Raw genomic sequence first — 21,807 nt, 5'->3', positions numbered from 1 at the left:
GAATGCTCTGGAACTAGCAAACTGCATTAAGTCCCCTACTGAGCATTTAAAAAAAATTATGCATCTTAATGAAACAAGTTCTCATGCTTTCGTAGAAAGCAGAATCCCTAAGCTTTCAGAGTTATCTTCTTAACTCGTATAACAAATTTTGTCTTCCCCTGTACAGCAGGTTTTTGGGGCAAAAAATTTATAAGTCTATGTCAGGAGAATCTTAATTTGAACTTCTATCATGGGATATTTTACTCTGAGGCTACTGTAGATGGGTATATTATATGTCAACTAAGTTATGTTGAGTACATATATTTGTAATAACCTGAATAATCCTGTTTGTATAAAGTAAGATGAAGAAGTTGAACTAGCTGAAAAAATAGTTACCATATTTTTCGGAGTATTAACACACCGGAGTATAAAACACACCAGGATTTTGGAGAGGTAAATTTAAAAAAAAGTTTTTGCACTCTGCAGACCTCCCAAACCCTCTGCATGCCTCATTTTTTGTGAAAAATAAGCAAAAAATGGTCAATTTTTCGCAAAAATGGGCCTGGTTTTTGCCAAAAAGAAGCACATGCATAGCCTTTAGGAGGCTTGTAAAGTGTTCCTGGGGGCTGGGAGGGGCAAAAACGAGCAAACACCAGCCCATTTTTTGCTTGCTTTTGCCCTCCCCAGACCCCAGCAGCACTGTGCAGGCCTCCCAAACCCTCTGCATGTCCATTCTTGTGAAGGGGGTGGGGTTTGGGGAGGCCAAAAATGCTGTATTTAGTGTATAAGACGCACCCAGATTTTCACCCTCTTTTGGGGGGGGGGGGGTAAAAGGTGCATCTTATACTCCAAAAAATATGGTATGTACTATTAGAGTCCTTGATTTACAACCACAATTGAGCCCAACATTTGTATTGCTAAGCAATAGAAACAGTCGTTAAGTGAATTTTGCCCCATTTTTCAATATATCTTGCCACAGTTGTTAAGTGAATCACTGCAGTTATTAAGTTAGTACCATGATTGTTAAGTAAATCTGGATTCCCCAATTGATTTTGCTTGTCTGAAGGTTGCAAACGATGTTCCGTGACCCTGGGGCAGAGGTGGGTTCCAACCATTTCGGACTGTTTCGCCTGAATAGTAGTAACTTGGCCTGCCACGCCCCCAAACCAGTGCTCTCGGCGGCACCATAGGCGTCATCATCTTGTTTTTGGCTTCTGTGCATGCTCAGAAGCCTTTTTTAGTACTGTGCATGCGTGTGTAGCATGCATGAAGTGCGCATGTGCGTCCCTGAGCAATCCGTCAGTAGCAGCAGCCAGAACTCACCCTTGACCTGGGGCACTGCAACGATCATAAATATGAATCAGCTGCCAAGCATCTGAATTTTGATCAAATTACCATGGGGATGCTACAATGGTTGCAGTGACATGCAGTGAGGTTTATGGCTGGTGAGGCTGGTGACGTCATCAAACCAAGTGGTTTCTCCGATCGCACGGGCACAGCCCGACCGGAGAAGTTTCTCTTCTCAGAAATGTCAGAAAGGGACAGGCAGGCTGCTACAGCTCCACTGAGAAGACATTTCTGAGAAGAGAAACTTCTCCTTTCTCCTCCTTCCCCTACCCCCCCCACTTCCTTCTAGCACTGATGATGTTACCTAGGCATTTTTTGCATCGGGCGAGCCCGGGATCCTTGTAAGGGGAATGGGACCACGTGTGCAGGAGGCTCCTCAGCACTAGCCTCAGATCAGCGTGAGCCGCAGTCCCCTTCCCCTGCACACGTGGTCCCATTCCCCTCCTTCCTGAGCCAACATGAAGGGGACCGCAGCTGCGCTGATCTGAGGCTGGCACTGAGGAGCCTCCTGCACACATGGTCCCATTCCCCTTGTAAGGATCCCGGGCTCGCCCGATGCAAAAAATGGTGAGATCGGCGCACTTGGGGCTGCTGCTGCGATGTCCAGGGAGGCTAAACCAAGCCGCGCGCCTCTCCCAGCCACTTTCACGGCTTCCCGGAGTAATTTTTTTTATTTTCCTGATGAGAGCAGTGAGGCTCTGCCTCCCCTGCCTCCCCTGACTGCACGTTACTGAATGGTTGTAAGTGTGAAGAGTGTTCTTAAGTCACTTTTTTCAGTGCTGTTGTAACTTTGAACTGTCACTAAATGAACTGTTGTAAGTTGATGGTCATGCCTCAAGTTCTTAAACTGTATATAAAAAGTTTGTGCGTAATGTCTGAATAGTTAGGTCTGACAAGGGCAGATGGCCCACAAAATTATTTAATTTCTATAGCTGCCCATCTCAACATTTGGATAGTACTCAATTAATGCTCAGAACCCCAAGCCCAGGCATTATATTAGGTGACTAATCTCTACTGAATCCTAAACCAAAATAGTCATAAATGATTTTTTTTTCTTCCATTCATTTATGTCTGATTCTCAGAGACTGTGTGGACAAACCTCTGCAGCTTGCCATTGCTTCCTTCCTAAGGCTAAAAAGAAATGACTGGCCCAAAGTCATCCAGTTGACTTTGGGCTTAAAACCCAGTTTTCTGTTTTCTATCCTGATGTCTTAACCATCACTCCAAACTGACTACCATGGAGGTTTAGGAGCTAGTTAATGAGGTAACATGATAGCTTGCTAATTGTGCTTGTAAATATTTTTGAATGTGATCACTTAGATTCTATAACAGTGATGGCTAACCTTTTTGTCATCACGTGCTGAAAGCGTGCATGCATGCCCCCCACCCATAATGCAATGCATGCACGATCCTCTGTGCATACCCCCTTGTGCATGCGCCCCTCCCCACTCACCCATTTTTGGCTTCCAGGTTGGTGCAGGAGGCTTTCAAGGCCCAAAACGAGGCACAGGACTTTTGGGCCTGGAAGGCCTCCTGCACCAACCTGGAAGCCAAAATGGGACTCGGTGGCTCTGTGCGAGGCCCCAAAATGCAATATGAGTGCTCACCCATGCATGCACTCCATCCCCTATTCATGCATGCACGCATCCCCCACATGTGCCCCACCCCCACACATGCATGGCAGAGACCCAAAGGCCAGCTGACCAGCGGGAGGCACATGTGCATGTGCTATGGAGTTGGGCTGGGGCGATGGCTGGCAGGCCCGCAGAGAGGGCTCTGTATGCCACCTGTGGCACACATGCCATAGGTTTGCCATCACGGTTCTATAAGATATAAATTTGACTTTAAGCTGCCTCCACTGTGGGCTGAGGATGAAATGAAGGTAATATTATGAAGTCATGTCCTGACCCCATGGTCATCTACAGATAGAAGAGAGTGAAGGTGCATCTTAATTCATTATTTGCACAGCTATTTGCTTTGAAAACAGGACCAGACGTATTTCAAATGAATCAGTTTCCAAATGTGATTCATGGGAAAATCTGCACATTTTACATTAAATGTGGGGTCTAATTAGCTTAAATGAGGAAGTCCTAGATTCAAATCTCCATTCTTCAATAACACCATGTGTGTGTGTGTGTGTGTGTTTGTGTGTTTGTGTGTTGCATTGACTCTGCTAGGTAAGAATATAATATCTTTTTTGTAGTGCACTTGGGTAATATGAAAAACCCACAACTTTCTTAAATTGGAGAGCAGCTGAAATGTGGGTTTCTTCCACATTGACCTTTGCTTCTCATCATTATCCAAACAGTGTGGGAAGAAAATATACAGCAGAAAGTTTCTAAGCAAAAAGGTGACATCCTAATGAACCTTGTGGAGTTTGCAAACCCCTTCACAATCTGCAGCATGTGGATAATAATAATGCTCCATTTAGCCATACCCAAATGCCAATAGAAACAAACGTGAAGTGTATTCAAGAATTCTAAGAGCATTATAAAATGTATCAGTTGTTATTTCATCCTGACACATGAGTAGGATAGCAAAAATACCAGGCAGTCACAAATTCCTAGGGCCAATCTTATATACTATGGAAAAATACTGCAGTGAGAGAGATGGGTGAGAAAGTTCATTTGAATTGTTGCTAATTGATAGGATTCAGACAAGTTTCCTTCCATTGAAACACACTTGGCTGTGACTCAAAAGATCAATTTCATTAGCTGCTTTGTTTCAGTGGGCAGAGAGCAGTGAGAGATTTTATTATGTTTTGCTCTGCCAGCTCAAAATGGAATATTTTGATATTCCTTAAATGAGCTATTTCGGCTTGTCAATTTGATCTATGTTTTGGTGGTAGGGTGGGGAAGAGAGGGGAGAGTATATGTGTGCTGTATATTTTCCCCTCTTCTAAAAAATACATTTTAAAAAGATGAGTTGCCCTAAAGGTTCATGGAACATTACAGAGGCTGTATTTATGATGTGCTTAGTCATGAGATCATATTCCTTCTGGAATTATTTTAATATTGGTAGTAATAAAAATCTGCTTTTTAGGGCAAATATTGGGTTAAATATTGGATTAAATCTTGATTGCCATTCACTCTGCCTGTGTACAAATAGCTATTACAGCAATTCCATCTAGAGCCAGTGATGCTTTCAATTCAATTTATAGACATGTAACTCATTTCACAAGAAATCAAGAGGACGTGGAGCTTAATTTAAGAGGATTATAGAACTATGAATGCTGTTTAGGTGCTGCTCCTTGCAGAGGGTTTAACTAATAACTAATGGTGTGAAATTCTGAATGGATAAAATAAACTAATTTATAGAATTCAGTCCTGCAAGAGTGATGACTTATCTTAAGAATGCTTTTTTCCAAATGCTTTATGGGCAATGTGGGAAATACGGAGGTCATTATGCTTTTCATTCTGAATTTTTGGATTCCTACCTTATCTGCCAGTGTCATTGGACAGAGTCAGTGTGCTCCAAGTCTCTTTGATTATCAGGACCTACGAAGCACAACTTCTTTGTTGCAACACCTGTACTCTGGAACATAGTCCTTCCAGAGATCCAGATAGCTTTCACCCCAATGGCATGTTGGAAGTCTTTGAAGATTTGGCTGTTCTCCCAGGTTTGAAGCTAGGATGGATGTTAAACCCCTATTGGCTGTTTTTGTTATACTGGTGTTCATTGACTTACAACCATTTGTTTAGCAACCATTGGAAATTATAATGGTGCTGAAAAAAGTGACATAATCAGAGGTGGTATTCAGCGGATTCGGACTGGTTCAGGTGAACCGGTAGCGGAAATTTTGAGTAGTTCGGAGAACCAGCAAATACCACCTCTGGCTAGCCCTGCCCCTGCCAACCCATTTGCTGGCTCGCCGCTTTCCCCACCCACCCACTCGCCTTGCCCAGTCACTCCTAATCTCGCTCCCAGGCATAGCACACTGTGTGGTTCCTTGCTTGCTGGGTATGACAAGGCATGGCTGGGAGTGGAGGGGTCAGGGAGGCGCCCCTCAACATAACTGATGTTGAGTTTGCCATGCCCACCCAGTCACATGATTACCCAGCAATGACCACCCAGCCACATGACCACCCAGCCACACCAACCCAGTCCCATGATCACCCAGCTACACCCATCCAGTCACATGACCATCAAGCCACGCCCACTGAACCAGCAGTAAAAAAAAAATTGAATCCCACCACTGCTTATAACTGGTCCTCATACAACCAATGCAGCATCCCCATGGTCAAGTGATCAAAAGTTGGGTGATTAGCAATCAGCATTTATTTATCATAGTTGCAGCATCCCAGAGTCTTGTGATCACCATTTGCGATCTTAGCTGGCTTCCAACAAGCAAAGTCAATTTGTTTAATGACTGTGATTCACTTAACATCAATGCAAAAAAGATTGCAAATTTGGGCATGACTCATTTAACAACTCTCTTGCTTAGGAATGGAAATTCTGGTCCCAATTGCAGTTGTAAATTAAGGGCTACCTGCATCATATCTTTCCCAGATATGCATGGTACTTTTTTTTTCTTCTCCCTTGATAGTCTTTGTTATATTGTATTGAAAGATGCCTAGAGTTGCAAAGCCTCTAAACATATACATGCATACATATATTTTGGAAGTAACTGAATGCAAAGATCACTATTCTGGTAGAAAAAAGTGAAAATATCTTATAAGGTTTTTTTTCTTTAAGGAATCTTTCTTATTTCTATTACTAAGGTAAGGGTAAAGTTTCCCTAATCATGTCCGATTCCAGGGGTTGGTGCTCATCTTCATTTCCTAGCTGAGAGAGCCAGTTTGTCCAAAGAAGCTTCCATGTTTCTATGCCCAGCATGCCTATATGCTGAGGCACACAGAACCTGCTACCTTCCCACCAAAGTGGTACCTATTTATCTACTTGCATTTGCATGCTTTCGAATTGTTAGGTTGGCAAGAGCTGGGGCAAGTAAGGGGAGCTCACCCCATCATGTGATGCTTTGGTCTCAAACCCGAGCTGTCAGCTTTCCTGCTGACAAGCTCAGTACTTTTAACCACTGAGCCATTGTCATATCATAGTATTTTTGTCAAGTTTGCAAGAGAATTGAAAACCAGTTTCCAATGCTTTCAGGAATTTAATATGAAGGTTAAAAAAATTAATCTGTTGCAGTTACACTATTATCAAGGCCATATTTTTCCTGCTTGCAAAAGAGGGCTTTGAAAGCTGAACAATTGGAAAGTCTGAACAAAGAAAAACTTCATTGTTTTTCATTGATGCTTTGAATTGAGATTTAGAGAAAAATATGGAAAATGCTTTTGACTGGAAGATGATCAAATTATTTAATACTAGGTGTTTCAAAACTAGATAGATCACTGGAATCTCTAATAATAAAACTTACATTTTATTGTATATAATCACTGTTGCATAGATAAAGAATGGGAGTGATTTACGAATGATTTCTGTAGAAGTGGGAAAAGACAATGTCAAAAGTGACTGGATTGTGACTTTTTAGGAAAATCTCATTTATGTTAGCTCATAACCAGATTTATTTATATTTCATTCTGATCTAAGTATCTGGGACTTGGCCTCTTAAGGGTTACACCCTCGGTTAAAGTTCTTAAATTCCATCTATTTTAAGGTAATCTTGTAGAAAACTTTTCTGTTAGGCTTTTCCAAAGAAGAGCATCTCTCACTATATTCTATCTGATCTAGACTCTTTTATGTTGCCTGAAAGATCACAGCCTAAGGCTATGCGGCAATTTGTGTAAGTTTTTGATTGGGGAGCAAGGGATTTTGAAAAGTTCTCTGTTCCAAAGAAAACAGGTTATGTTAATATCAGGACAGAGTTGAAACACAACGCTGTGTAGCTAAGGGGATACTTATGTGCTACTATTTAAAAGTGAATTCTAAAACTAAGTCCTGTTCTTTTGAACATATAGCAACATGTATGCGTCTGTCCATGTGCAGATGTTTAAAGAAGTCAACAAGTAAGAGTCTTAATTTTACTTGAAAATCATTTAATTTAAAAAAATGTGTTGACTTCAACTTCCAGAATCCCCAGCAAGTTCACATTTCTTAAATTTGCTAAGGTTGAGACACACGGAAACAAATATAATGGATTTGAATAGCATGTGATCATGGGAACTTTTAGAAAATGTGTGGTTTATTGTTAATCACTTAACAATGTCAATGACTGTGATTTTCTTTATTCAGTAACTTATGAGAAGACGTCCCTACTTCATGGTCCTTTTGAAATTCAGGTATAATTTTCCAATAAGCTGGCATTTTAAAAAGTTTAAAGAATGGGTCATAGCAGTGATAAAGGGAAAGATTTTTTTTTTTACTGAAAACATAAAGGTCACTGACATCACTCAATAAAGAGAGCAATTTGCCACTGTGTATCATATGGCTGAGTTACATACCAAACACTACCAAAACTATTGGCTACTGTGTGGGCTCGTGTTCATTTTGGAAAAGTTCCATCTCTTTGGAATTCATGAGGACAAGTAATTCATTCCTCATCCCCCTTCTAGGCAAAGAACTGTTTCCTGGGGTGTGCAAATACTTTGAAGGCTGCAATGCTTTTAATGATGGAGGTTTTCTAACACAAAAGAAGCAGACAGATTGTTAGCTGGACTTGGCTCATGCAGATGATAATGTCACATACAAACCTGTTTGAAGGGAATAGGAGGTTACTGTACCATATGCCAGTGTCAAGTCAATTAATTTCTTGCTAGTATTTCTGGGAAGAACCTTGGGGATAACTTGCACTGAGAGCACCTGTACAGCAGAGCAAAGTTGATGGGTTACAAAAAAAGAAATAAAAAAATGCATACCTGTGATCTAAGTTGTTTACTTCAATCTTAAGCAAAGGTCATCATTGTAAGCTATCATGAGCAACCTTTGAACAATCCCAGAGGTGCTGACATTCCATAAATATGTTAGGAAAATAAATTTTTAATGTTGGGTTGAATTACTAAATCCTTGTCATCATCAGAGCTGTGACAATAGGTAATACAAATGAATAGGTAACAAAAATTCAAATTATATTAACTTGGAAGTTATTTATTGGAGTTATTTATTGGAAAGTTATTTATTGGTATGTATACTATTTAAAGGAATAACAGGATTAATAAAGAAAACAGGTAAAATTTAGAACATGTGAAAAATGGTGAATCAGAGATGCATAGAACTAGTCTTTAAAATCTTTATATCCATCAGTTTATAGACATTTTGCTTCATTTCTGAAAGTTGTCCTAGATACACTCCTAAATGAGCAACAGAATTAAATGAGTTCTAGGAGATGCTGTTTTATTTTTAGTACAGATAGCAACACTAAGCTATCTGAAGATGCTGGGGTTTTTCTATTACTGTTGACAAGTAAAGAACGTATTTTGTTGTAATATTGAACTGAATAGTAGTGCTTTCATTCAAATCTTCTCATAAGCTGTTGAACATGTTAGATGAACATGTTAGTATGTTAATAATTAATACACTGAAATATTATGAAGCAGAAAGAACAGGTAGGATCTCCCCCCCCCCAAAAAAATATAAAAATAAAAACCCAGCCTGCCCCAAGCACTCCCAGGAGCTCAACAGAATACTTGATACTCCTAGTAAACATCATTGCACACATTCTTAAGTGCTTGGACATTCTTAAGTTGAAGTGTTGAAATGCAAAAAAAGAGAGGTTATTCTATCAAATATTAAGATCCCCTAGATTGGAAAAGGTAATTAGCCGCTCTTCCTTTTTAAGCATCTTCTAGTGAATATTCCCATCTGTCACCTTTTGGGGTGGGGAGGATAAATCACAAGTATTCCATGGAATCAATATTGCTGATCACTTCACTCATTCTTGTTACATGCAGAATCCACCAACTTCCTTTTAATACATTCTTGTGGATGCTTTCGTCAATAGCTCTGCCATCTCAGTTGAACTGTGAACAATGCTGCAAGATGTATGATACAAATCAGTGAACACAAGCTTTGGTGTGGGCTGTTTATCATCACATGCTGCATTAGCATTTATAACATCATCAATTAGAGGTACTAGGCACAACATAAACATGTGCAGTATAATACTTTATTACTGATTGTTGAGTAGCTGTGTTGTCAAAAGACACCATTTGAGTTGTTACCGAAATTGCTTTTGCCCATTTTTTTCTTCTAAGAGATAATTTATTATTTCACTATGAGGAAGTACATAGTATATTTTAATGTATATTATTGCATTTTATTGTTCCACTGGTGGTGGCTATTACTTTGTACATTCTCAGAGTTAGTTGACTGAAATGATTTAGACATTCATACCTAAATGTACAAATAAAGAAGCAAGCAAGCATGGAATACAGAATAATAATAATTCACCATCAAAGCAGCCAAATACAATAGAAACCAGTTGGCTCAGACATGAGCAACAGTATTGAGAATACAGTAGCCACCAGTAAAGTCATGTGCTAACTATAATAGTCAATTATTGATTTTGTTATTTGTAAAACATCTGGCTTATTGTGGAGCCCTAGGTGCTCTCTGAGTATAGTTGTTTATTTGTAGATATTTCATTACTACAAACTAAATTTAGAGAAAAAGAAAAGAATGGAAAGAAAGAATAAAAAGTGGAGGAAAAAAGAAAAAAGAAAAGAGTGAATATAATAGCAATAGCACTTAGACTTAGATACTGTTTTACAGTGCTTTATAGCCCTCTCTAGGTAGTTTACAGTGTCAGCATATTGCCCCCAACAATCTGGATCCTCATTTTACCAACCTCAGAAGGATGGAAGGCTTGAACCGCTTAGAATTGAACTCCTGGAGTGAGCAGAGAGTTAGCCTACAGTACTGCATTCTAAGCACTGTGCCACCATGGCTGTTAGGTAGTCCTCTACTCTATTTGGGACCAGATGTTTGATGGCTGAGTAAAGTGGTCATAAAGCAAGATGTCACATGACTGCATCATTTAGTGTCCACAATTCCATCTCTCCATCAACAGTTAATGACTGTTAAGTCATTAACTAAGAATCAAAGATTGTTAAGTGAGTGCCCATCTCAATTCAAGCCATACTGGACCTGGTCTTTCACAGCCCTAAGCTGCCCACCCTACTGCCTATCTCATCCCATCAATGTCCATTGGACTACTCTGCACCTTGCCTTATAGGGCAGCAAGACTCAGCAAGCAGTAGCATTTACTCAAGCCCAAGCATTTATTTTGGTCCCCCTCAAGTGGCAACATTCACAGGCTCGTTCTCTCCCCATAAGTGGCAGTAGATACCCATGCCCCAGCATTTGTTCTCTGCTACGTAGAGGGGGGAAATGAATACTGAAGCTTGAGCAAATGTTGCCACTTGGGAAGGGAATGAATGCTGCCACTTGCTGAGGGTTGTTGCCCACAAGACAGGGTGAAGTATGGGCAAAAGTGTATAAATGGGCAAAAGTGTGTAAATGAGGAGTGAATGGGGGCAGTTGGAGTTCTCCTGAGATTGTAAGTGTGGGCAGGCTGCCAAATTCCCAAATTTTCATCACCAGAGGAGCACCACAATGGCTGTAACTTCTGGCAGTAGTTATAAGTCCAGTCCATTTTGTCAGCACTGTCGTGATTTTTGAATGGTCCCTAAAAAACTGTTTATAAGTCGAGGACTACCTACAAAGAAAAGGGAAATAAATATATAAAGAAGTTCAACATCCATCATAACAAATACAAACAAACTTAATAACTCTGCTTTCCCTAAAAGTTTAAACAGACACCACTTCATCCAATATCTCCAAAGAGATGGAGGGAGGGAGGGAGGGAGGGAGGGGGAGAGAGAGAGAGATCCCAACTACATATAGTAAAGCAGAAACACACAGGCATATTAATAATCATTGCACATTGCGCAGTAGATCTTCTTGATACATGGGGTGTTTCATCTCTTCTTATTTTGAAAAAAAATTGCAGCAAAAGCATTGGTTTCTAAATTTTCAAAAAGAAGTTTAGTAAAGGCAATCATTGAAGCAAGGCAGAAATTCAGTGTTTTAAAATAGGGAAAAATTTGTCTCAGTTAATGAAAAGCTGTCAAATTTAGTGGGGTTTTACTTTAGGGACTTTCCAAGAAGAGATGAATTTACTTTAAATTTCATGAGTAGCTTTAGGCTCTTTGTCTGCATGGTGTTTATTTGCTTCTCCATTCTCTGCATATCTTTTTCTTTCCCCTTTTCTTGCAGTCCCTTTGCTGGGTCTTCATTTTTTGTAAGGTTTGTTTCACCATTTCCCCCTGTGAGGAAAGCCCTGTGACTTCTTCCTATTTAAACAGGGACCCTGAGATTCCTTCAAAATCTGATCACAATTAACTTGTGCAGTCAAGGTTGTTACTGTGGTTCAGTGATAATTTCAGTTAGCTACAGCATGAAAAGCATAACATACACCACTGAGCAGATGTGTTATGGGGTTGCTAGATTTCAATATATCTCAGATAGCACCATTTATACTATTAAGGCTTCATAACTACATTATCTTGCATATCTGCTGCCATACAACATCCTTCATCATGGGTTTAAACATCACATGTACAACAAATGTTTCTCTATATAGATGATATGAGTATTTTCTACAATAGCATCTCCTTCAGTGGTGGGTTGCATGCGGTACGCCCCAGTATGGGCGTACGGGAGCCTGCCCGGAGCACCGGGTACTGTTCTGGTACGGTGCTCCGGAGGGCCCACCCGCCCGCCCAAGCTCCTTACCTTGTTTTAAAGCTGTCAGCATTTCTGCGCATGTGCATGGCACATACAGCGCCTGCGTGATCCTCCGCCAAGCAGCTGGAGCATCGCGGGGGCTTGCGGAAGTGTCATTTGCAGCTACAACGCATGCATGCCCTGCGTGCATGCATATGGCTGACGCCAGGGCCATTCCAACCATACCAGTTGGAACGGAATCTGGAACCCACCACTGATCTCCTTATATTTTATTGTAAGGAAGGAGCACTTATATCACACTGATTATAAATTGATTGAAGATTGTGAAGACTTTGTTAGCCTCCGCTCTTTCTTTATACTGTAAAATACGTCTCTGCATGAAACAGAAAATGTGTTTTCTCCACCCCACCCCCAAATAGATAGCTTTCCAAATTCTGTCATTCTCAGTGCATCTCTTTTCTGTTTCTGTTATCCAGTCAATTGCCATCCAGGTGCCAGGGTGGTAAATTTCACCAACCCATCTGCCCCTAGCTTTCCTAGCACCTTCCCTCCATTCCTACTCCTCTGCTGCCTCCAGTACAGCATATTCCATAGGTCTCCTTGCTTCCGATCAACATCTTCCTTTCTCTTCCCTTCCCTTCCTAACTTGCCCATCCTTAACTCATACTCTATTTGAGTTATAGAGCCGTGGTGGCACAGTGATTAGAATGCAATATTGCAGACTAACTTGCTGCCCACTGCCAGTTTAAAATAGTCCATATTTCTCACAGCTTCTGTATATAAAAGAAGAGACCCACTTTGGTGCAATGGTAAAAAGACACTGGGCTAGAAACTAAGGCTGAATTCTGGTCCTGGCAAACCACCTCTGAAAACTTTGCCAATAAAACTGCATCAGTGTATGCTTGCAGTTGCCAGGAGTCTGGATTGACATGAAGGCACAAAAATAAAAAGATGAATTCATCTCAGCTTAATGACTGAAAAGTCACCGACCTGCTTAATTTACATCCTGCCTTGAAAATAAATTTTCTCTTCAGTACTGTACGTTGTGTATTAGCAGCCAGGAAAATATAGCTAGCCAACAATAGACTCCTATGACATAATCAAAGTATAGTCCAATAGGAAGAAACAGAACAAATGGCTGCAGAAACAGTGACCAGTAACTGAAGGGAAGGAGGCATTTCCATCTCAATGTAAGACTGTCCCTTGAGATTCAGGATAAATTTCATTTGGGATCTAATAACCTCTAGACTAGAAGAACACAACAAGAAGAGAGGCTGTACAGTATAACCACTTGAACTACCAACAAAACTGCCAAAACTGCCAAGTATGATAGGAAAATTATACAGAAAAATATTTAAAAATGTAGAAGGCAGACAGAAAGCTCTGAGGAATACAAAGATTGTACAACATTTAAGAAATTTAATGGGGTTAAATTGGGATTGGGGTTTGGTGGGATGGGTCTGATTAAATAAAAGTTGAAGACTAATAAAACATGGAAATGTCTTCTGATTGTATAGTAAGCAAGAAAACCTTCACAAGTCCCTGATGTCGTCTTAGCATGGTTTTTCAGAAGTGGCTTGTCATTGCCTTCTTTTTAGGCCAAAGAGAAAAAGTGAGTGGCCCAAGGTCACTCAGCTGGGTTTGTTCTTAAAGCAGTACTAGAATTCAAGGTTTCCTAATTTCTAGCCTGATGCTTTAATCATTACACCAGATTGACTCTTATTAAGGTTTAGGAGATGGTTAATGAGGTGATATAATAGTCACTAGAGAAAACTGGCTGCTCTTGAGCAAACCAACCAACTTTATATTCCAATATTTTACCTCTAATAATCTTACTGTTTAGTTCATTCAAATAATGGACAATAGACTTTCTTCTCTAGGCTTAGTGATAATATTACCTTTTTTACTTCATTAAGTTCATAGTATTCTAGATTATAGCACTAATGCAATAAATTTAGAAAACTTCTTAATTTTCTTTATATAGTACTTTCACAAAGGTATAAAATCAGCTCAAGGCAATCTGATTTAGCTAAGTATGCAGATGAATTTGATGCGTATTCATAAGATATTTACTGGCTGAGATGTCTGAGTTTGAAATTTAGAACAGATGCATGAGTATGCAATAAAAAGTATGGTGTTTTATTTTAAAATTCCCTATGGCATTAATAGTAATAATCTACATCATCTTTTAACAACATGGGATTTGAATGACAATATCTATTGGTCAAAGTCAATGATAGGAACTTGATTAAAATATCAAGAGGATTTGTCAACTTAAATATTGCACATGGTTGCCTATACTATATATAAAAACTATATTTTTTTACAAGTAGACTACAAAGCCTTCTTAATTAATTGCAGCATTGGATTGAAGATGTGATTACACCTACCTCCTCTGAGCAGTTTGGCTACAGATGTAGATTTTGTATGGCCAAACATAATAAAATGTGGGACTTGTTTATACAAAAGATTTTAAAAGCCTGATAGTTAAAAGTATTATAAATAAATACATATTTCAATAACATTTGCGTTAAATAAGCTTATATAGAATTATAACTGTTTACTGTTATAATGATTATATTCTGCTGTTTCTTTTTCCATTTTTCTACCCTATTTTTATTCACTTTTTAAAAAGCACTTCTTGTGAGACTTTTTCTTTGACAATGTATGTATTTCTATCCTAATTATCTTTGTTTTCCTCTTTTCTGTTATTATTTTAAAAGCATATAAATAAACAATAATTTGGTATGTGTAATGTCATTGATGTTTTTAACCTCATGTGTTGGCATTTTGTAAGCCACTCAGAAACTGCAGGAATTGAGCAGCAATAGAAACTAATCAATAAATTTACTCAAATAACAGGCATCACATTTTAAATTGTTCTCATCCTCCCTCTTCTTCAAACAGTATAGTAGTGTGAACTACTTAGAAATCTTCTGGATCACTCACCCTCAAACCTCATCTCATTGTCTACCTTTGACTCTCAAGGTTAATTATACTACCCATGTTAGCTTACATTGGGGGTGGGAGGTGCTTTGTGTCAAGTTTGTTTTGAAGGATTAATAGACCATATTTCAGGTCTTCCTGATTCTGACTGTATTCTGAATTTGGTGCAAGAAAAATCTCTGAAGCCTTTTGTGTTGTGACTCAATGATCATAGTTTAGTTTTCTGATGTTTTGACATTGCACTGGCAACTGTGGCTGGCAACTTCAAAGGCAGATTGAACTGCTATGTTGTAATGTATTTCTTGGCAGCTCACAGACAACTGAACAGGGACTGACTGGGCTCTGTATTTGAACCTGGCAAACTGATGTTTGTTCAATCAATGCTATGGATGTTCAAGAAAGCTGACATGGACCAATCAGACATTAGAAGTATATTACAAAGCAGCTCTCACTGCCTCTGAAAACATCAGCTACAGTTGTCACAGTAGGACATCAGAAAACTAGACCATGGCCATTCAACCCAAAAGCTGATCTCTGTTTAGTGGACACCAGCTTTGAAAGCCTACCCAGTGCATCTTCTGGAACATTTGGTAGAACAATTGGTACTACTTTCAATTGCTCTATACTTTTTCTAATAGGGAAAATATGGAGTAGTCAAAGCAGAGGAATCTTTCTAACTGTTCCATTTGCTAAGTGAAAAAAAATTGAATGGCAATTGAAACAGATTTGGCTGTTAAAGTAAATGTGGTTGTTTCAAAATTACCTATAGAGCTCTAAAGGCTAAAAGGGAGAAGATGATCTTAATACAGAAACTTACCTGAAGTCCTGAGAACAGATAAATAGCTTGGCAAGTCAGGTTTGCTTGGTAATCAGGAGTTCTTACTTGTTGGAGTTTCCCAAATTTAGTGAAGCTTTTGCAGAGGGTTGTCATCAGAGGTGGGTTCCGGTTTGAATGGCCCCAGTGTCACCCACATAGATGTGTGCAGTGCACACGCACATGCGCATGGTGCGCACATGCGTCATACTTGCCTGTGATGCTTCAGCAAGCCTCCACAATGCTCCAGCTGCTCAGCGGAGTGTCGCGCAGGTGCCGTATACACCATGCATGTGTGCAAAAGCGCCAAAGGCTTAAAGCACAGGTAAGGAGCTCTGGTGGGTGGATGGGTCCTTTGGAGCCCTGTACTGGAACGGTACCTGGTGCTCCGGGCAGGATCCGGTACGCCTGTACCGGGGCATACCGCCTGCAACCCACCACTGGTTGTCATCCATCTACATAATGCTCCAACATAATTATGGTGCTTGCATTGTATCTGTGGATGTGTTTCCCTGAAAAACTTATTTACTCCTACATTAGGGTCTTCTCCGCAATGAATGAAGACCATTTTATTTTCCCCAAGTTTTTTAATTTGTTTGACTGGTGTGTGTGTGTGTGTGTGTGCGTGCGTGCATGCTTGGGAACTTTGGTATTTTGCAGGTATTTGCCATTAGTATTGCAGCTGTTGATAGGGGTCCTTTTGTAGGAAGATAAGATTTGAGTGTAATTGACCTTCACTTAAGGCTTTAAATGCATCCACTTTCACTTGAATGTGACACCCTCTAGAGATGGTTGCTTCAGGCAAAGGGAAAGAGAGAGAGATAATTCTATAAGAGTATCATCAGGATGGCTGCTATAGTAATTAGTAGTGGAGCAAACTACTTTATTCAAATTGACACTTGTATTGAAAAAGGAACAAGTCAATGTGTTCTCACTGTTCTTATGGGCAATAGATCAAATAATACACAAATAAATCACTAATGATAACAAAACAACAAATGAGACCAAACTGGGAGGTAAATAGGAGGTATAATATGTTAGAGCAGAATACCACAGGGTTATTCAAACTATGTGAAAAGGAAGGAGTAATTACTTTGTTGGCCAGAGCTAGGCACCAGCTGATATCTAGAGAAGCATCATATGTGAATATTTTACCTTAGTGTACACTTACACCAAAAACGTCAGGACCATTGAGATACAATATTCAATGACAAATGGTTCAGTAAAGGGAAGATACCACAATGGGCTAATTTCAGTACTTAAAGAGAAGGCAATATAGAACTGATTGATTTCTACTTCAACTGCCAGCATGGATCTTTAGCTCTGTGGGTAATCTGAAGAAGTGAGCATCTGCTTCCAAAAAAAAAAAAAAAAAACCCATCTTGAATTGAATCTGCTGCTGGAAATGTCTCCATATGGTGAATCTGTGTGGAGCAATGACACGTTTGCAGGTAAGTCTTGCTGATAGCAATGCATGTGGGAGAATAATTGAACATTTTTCAATCATTGCATTGGCCCAAATTACCCCTGTAAAAGATTGCTTGTAACAAGAGCAGATGAGGCTTTGGTGAGGCCGCCACCTCCAAAATGTCTGTCTCAAAAAAAGGGGGGGAATTCTCAATAGAAAAGGCCACCCCACTTTGATTCAATATTCTCAAGCTGTAATGTCCAAAGGAGAGTCACATGTTTCACATGCTTAAGTGGTCTGGAAAAAATGGACTGGAGAAATGATTTGGAGAAAAGAATTTGCACGTTTCTCAGAAAATATTTATTTCTTCAAACTCAACTTTTTTTTATTTTTAAGAAGGATTGGTTTTGTTGGTAAACATGGCACAACAATTAAAGATGCCTGCTTTCCACATCATATTTTACTTAATACAGAAAAACCTATACGATTGTGTGTGCCTGTTGTTTTTTTCTTCTCTGACAGAATGAGGAAGGCACAGGCTGTCCAGAACTATCAATCTAAATTAAACAGGCCTCCTCTGCTTTTTTTTAATTATTATTTTCCTCTCTCCCCCCTTATAAAAGTAAAATTACAATCCAATCCATTTGCTGATGAAACAACAACACAGGGGTCTATTTATATGTAACCATATATGCTCATCAGGTTTCTGCATGTATAATTAAATTTATAAAACATAATGTGATGTAATGTTGGAAGAAAGGGTGCTTTCAGTCATACAGAATGAGCTTCTGTGCCACCATCACAGAGCTATTACGCTAGCTTTTCAATTGTTTTTTATTCTTATTGTCTTCCCTATTCCCCGCAGTTACTGCCTTAGAATAAAACCTTTTAAATATTTGTATTCATTAAATAGCATTTTATTTGCAGGCTTCAGATAATCCATTCTATTAGCTTTTTAGTTCATAATTCCTTTGAAGAAACATACATATTTGGTGCACTTATATTCTTTGATTTACTGCATGCAATAATGGGACTGATTTCTGCTGGCATTTATTATAATTTGATGATAGTGTTAGTCATCAAGATTAAGCTTTTATTTTTGTTCTAAATCAAATCTTATTACGATGTTCAATTAGCTTAACTGATCACACTGCCTTCCAAATGGCATCTTGCAGCGATAACACTTTGAAATTGGGAACACAGGCCCATTGTTGCTAGTGTTTGAGAAGTTGTTTTTAAGCTTTACTATATACCTGTGTGTATTAAGTTTGTCTCATATGAATCTGCTTCAAATAGCCTCCAGCAAAAATGTAAATTGGGATCTTGTTTATATAGTAGGACTATAAGTGCATTATAGAAATATCAACAACCTCACATATGCAGATGATACCACTCTAATGGCAGAAAGTGAAGAGGAACTAAAGAGGCTCTTGATGCAGGTGAAGAAGGAGAGTGAAAAAGTTGGCTTGAAACTCAATATTAAGAAAACTAAGATTATGGCACCTGGCCGTCTCAATCCCTGGCAAATAGATGGGGAAAAATGGAGGTAGTGACAGATTTTATTTTCCTGGGCTCCAAGATCACTGCAGATGTGGACTGCAGCCAAGAAATTAAGAGATGCTTGCTCCTGGGGAGGAAAGTTATGGAAAATCTAGACAGCATACTAAAAAGCAGAGACATCACCCTGCCAACAAAAGTGCGTAAAGTCTAGGCTATGGTTTTCCCAGTTGCAATATATGGCTGTGAAAGTTGGATCATAAGAAAGGCTGAGTGCCAAAGAATTGAGGCCTTTGAACTATGCTGCTGGAGAAGACTCCTGTGAGTCCCTTCGACTGTAAGATGATGAAACTGATCAGAGGAGATCAACCCTGACTGCTCTTTAGAAGGCCAAATCCTGAAGATGAAACTCAAATACTTTGGCCACCTAATGAGAAGGAAGGACTCACTGGAGTAGAGCCTAATGCTGGGAACAATTGAGGGCAAAAGAAGAAGGGCACGACAGAGAATGAGGTGGCTGGATGGAGTCACCAAAGCAGTAGGTATGAGCTTAGATGAACTCCAGAGGATGGTAGAGGACAGGAAGTCCTGGAGGAACATTGTCCATGGGGTTGCGATGGGTCGGACATGACTTCACAACTAACAACAACATACGTACATTGGTTTTAGAATTTATAGTTGGCTTAGTGCTACCTTTTAGTATGCTGGTATTTTAATGATTCAAGATATTTTAGTGATTTGATTTAGTGATTTAATTTGTTGAGTCCTTTCCAAAGCTGTTGATCTATAATTGGATTACAATATCAAGCTATCCATCTTTCTTCAATGTGGCAATATAAGCCAATGGCCATGAGTTAAAGTATCAAACATTTAGCTCTGGTGCTCTATATCCCTACTTATCTTCTTCTAAGTTTGCAAAAAAAAGTGAGTAGTTATTTTGGATAAACCATGTCATTTGGAGTTTGGTTAGACTATCAAAGTTACCCACAGTCAAAAAACTGTGGACGTTTTCTTGGGAAAAAATAACAGTTGAAAGAAACTGAATTTGAAGAAAAACTGACGTAAGTGGGCTTCATGTTTTAGACAGCAGAAATACACACACACACACTCACACACACACAGACAGACAGACAGACAGACAGACAGATAGATAGACAGATAGATAGATAGATGTCTCTTTCTCTCTCCCCCCTCCCTCCCCCCTCTATGTATGTTCCAGCAGAACTCTGGAATGCCTTGAGCAATTACACCCAAACTTGGTAAACAGATGACTTACTCTCTGGAAACAAATAATGTGGGGGTAACACATCCCTAATACCCCTCTGTGTGTTTGTTCTGTTAAGATACAGCCTGTTGTGCCTTAAAATGGCTTCTACTGTACTGCCTTAAAATGACTTCTACTGTACAGTGCAGTGGTAACGGCTTCACAGTACTCCACAAGGGACCTCCCTCTGGTAAGGGGGAAAATCCAACATTACATTTGTTCCAGACAGTTTCCCCCTATAAATAAATACCCAGGCAATGCCAGGTTATTGGCTAGTAAGATATCAAAATGAGTAATGAAGAACTATTTATATATTTATTTTGAAAACTTCCAACCACAAAAATATTGGACTGTTACATTTTTAAAAAATAAATAGGAATCTATTTGGTAAGGGCTGGGAAATGCTTCATATTTAATTGCCAAAATAGTATTTTGTGGGGGGTAGAATGGAAATGCAGTACTTGTCAGCAACTCATTCAAGCAATGTCTAGGCATGTAGTCTCAAAAAAATGTGGTTGCTCTAATGAGTCACTGATAGATATTGCTTTTGTATAGATGGTTCTCAACTTATGCTTACAAAGGGGACTGTAAAATTCATCATTAATGAGTTTAGTTTAGTTTAGTGTATTTTATTGATTAGCCCTTGGGTCATATCAAAGTGCAGAGTTCCAGACACAAATTATTACTAAAATCTGATTTAAAAAAACAATTTAAAATGAAATTCGAATAAAATACAATAATTTAATATATAAATAAATAACATATGATAAAATTATATTTCGGTATCACCCTTACAATCTATCCCAATCAGTCCCACATATGCTGATCTCAACCAAACCAGCTCAAATACTGTGCTGTGTTAAATGTTATTTCAGATTCTGGATGCAAATAAGGTAAGTTGTTTTGATATGGGGAATCCCAATGGGTCATTCATTTAGAGTATACTATATTAATAATGAGTGTGGTCATTAAGTAAAGCATCACATGACCACACCTGCTTTTATGATTGTTTTGCTACAGTCATTAGGCACATGGTTGCTAAGTGAGACTTCAACCTGACCTCAACTTGCGTCCTTCCCTGCTAGCTTCTCCGTTGACTTTGAATGTTAGAAGGCAGCTGGGAAGATCTCAAATGGCAATCACATGATCATAGGATGATCAATGGTGGTCAAGCAACTAATGCATGGTCACATGAGCATGGGGAATGTTGTGACAGTTATAGATGTGAGGATTGGTTATAAGTAACTTTTTCAGTGTTTTCAGAACTTTTAACCATCACTAAGTGAATGACCATTAAGTGAGGACTACCTGTATTACAGAGTGGAAATGAAACTGAACTACAGCCTTTCTATTTAATAGACAGAGTAATATAATGATGTATTTCAATCTCTGTGAGCAAAATGAAGTGCTTTGCATAAATCACTGTCAATATCAATTATTCTATATAATGAATTGTGTAATTAAAATGCTGGCACTCTTGACCAAAATGTTACTGCCCTCACACAGCCAGCAACTCAGAGATGCAACCAAAAAGGACTATTTATTGCACAAAAATGCCCTGATAATTTCCTTTTTTAATGCTGTGTTTCTATGATGTTTCTATCATCTGTTTCCCAATTCATACTTAAGATACCCTGAAGTCATTCTTATCCCAACACATTTTTTTTTGCCAGGGATACAATCCAGTGGTGTGCTGCCAATATTTTTTACTACCGGTTTGGGTGTGCTTGTGATGCTTCTGTGCATGCGGATGGGCAGAGTCTCCCACCGCTGCTACAACCGGTTCGCCTGATTTGGGCTGAACCAGGAGCAACCCACCTCTGATACAATCTGACTTGCTGTCCCTACTATTCTGTTGGTGGCATGTCAGTTGACCCCAAGGGAAGGGATTGACCCTTTCCTCCATTT

Source organism: Natrix helvetica (genome assembly GCF_964273705.1).
Source record: "Natrix helvetica genome assembly, chromosome: 4".
NCBI lineage: Eukaryota > Metazoa > Chordata > Lepidosauria > Squamata > Natricidae > Natrix > Natrix helvetica.
Note: the sequence above shows the minus strand (reverse complement) of the source record.